The 1829-nt window shown below is 34.9% G+C and overlaps 1 non-coding gene across 1 annotated transcript; it reads right to left on the bottom strand.

Annotated features, from left to right (window-relative positions):
* Positions 1–371: 371 nt before the first annotated feature.
* Positions 372–453, bottom strand: Trnal-aag. Its single transcript has one exon. It is a non-coding gene; the product is annotated as a tRNA-Leu (tRNA).
* Positions 454–1829: the final 1376 nt, after the last annotated feature.

Genomic DNA, 1829 nt, shown 5'->3' with positions numbered 1-1829 from the left:
TATTCGCCTCCTTAATGTCAAATACTTTAATGTCTTCACTTTGCATACTTGTGTATATGTCGGAGATCGAAAGGAAACCAGTGGGCATAATACAGGAACAAATTTCTCGATTCCCTGTTGGAAAAGCATTTCAAAATATTTAACGGTGTATGAGAAATGTTTTCATTATAAGAAATGTAATAAAATGCGTGTAATCTTGGTATAAAAATGTGGCTGTCTGATATATCTTGTTTCCGCAGTCTCTAGTTTAAGGAACATTTAATGTGATGGCTGGAAATAACTTTCCGTTAACCCTTTAAGTCGCTGGAACTTCTCGTGAATTATGCATTCTGCCATCAACGTTGCAGAGACACTTGAAATTGGAAAATCTCTGGCAGCGGTGGGATTCGAACCCACGCCTCCGAAGAGACTGGTGCCTTAAACCAGCGCCTTAGACCGCTCGGCCACGCTACCTTCGTCTTGAAGGGTGGCAGACTTTGGGACATTGTGTTTGATTTACATATTTTTGAAGTCGTAATTGTGTCATCTATTTAACTATTGGTTGCACTGTAATGCATTGAAATATTCCTTAATCAGTATAGGCATGCACATATTGTATGTCTTTGTATCTACATATATATATGTATTACATATTTTATGATATATAGTTTTCAATATCAGAGACATACTCACACACACACACACACACACACACACCACACACACACACACACACACACACACACACACACCACACATACATACATACATACATACATACGTACGTATATAATATAATATATATATATAATATATATATTTTTAAAAATATATATATATATAATTATATATATATATATATATAAATTTTAAGTGTGGTGTGTGTGTGTGGGGTTGTTCGTTTTAATAGAAAAACTGGTTTTTTTTTTTTAATAATCACAAGTTCCCCTTTTATGATACAAGATACATAAAACATACGTATATCTATATATCTTATATATATAAGAGAGAGAGAGAGCATGCGCGCGCGCGCGCGCGGTGCGTGCGTCCGGTGTGTGTGTTTTGGTGTGTGTGTGTGTGTGTGTGTGGGGTTGTGTGTGTGTGTGTGTGGTGTGTGTTTTGTGTGTGTGTGGGTGTGTTGGGTCCGTGCGTGCGTGGTGTGGTGCGTGTGTGTATGAGGTCTCTGGTAGAAAATCAAAAATATGTAATTTGCATATGTATATATGTAGTAAAAAGACTACATATTTGAATAAGTTTGTGATATTCCTAAAATTCCCACATTATATTCTTACCATTTTACATTTATATTCCAGATTAAAACCCACATTTATATTTCCAAAAAAATTCCCTATATTCCAAAGTATTTTTACTTTCTATTATTTCCCCCGCATATTCAAAATAATCCCCATAATTAAAATCACACTAAATTACTAAAAACATCCATGTATAAACGTTTCCCCTGTAAAAATATTCGTATATATCCTAAATATTCCCTATAAAAATTATATATAGTTATATATCCATGGAAAAAATTTCCGTATATTTTTCCCTGTAATTTCCTAAATATTTTCATTAAATATTCCAAAAATTCCCAGGTAAGTTTTTCCCAACTATTTTGATTCAAAAATTCCTAATTAGCTGCAGGTAAATATTCATTAAATTTATATGTAAATATCCGAAATTCCCCTAAACACCCCAAAGATATGTTAACAATCTCGCAACTTTTTCACTTGACCTTACTCCCCTACAACCGTTTCGGGGCCTATAATATAAGGTATACCTCCCATTTTTTTACAAGCACCCGGGCAGTACAGGGGAACGTGCGGCCTTCATCCGGGGGGCGGGGGTTT

The sequence above is a fragment of the Penaeus monodon genome, unplaced genomic scaffold (assembly GCF_015228065.2).
Source record: "Penaeus monodon isolate SGIC_2016 unplaced genomic scaffold, NSTDA_Pmon_1 PmonScaffold_6249, whole genome shotgun sequence".
Taxonomy (NCBI): domain Eukaryota; kingdom Metazoa; phylum Arthropoda; class Malacostraca; order Decapoda; family Penaeidae; genus Penaeus; species Penaeus monodon.
The sequence above is the reverse complement of the archived record's forward strand: the minus strand, read 5'-3'. Positions and strand labels throughout refer to the sequence as shown.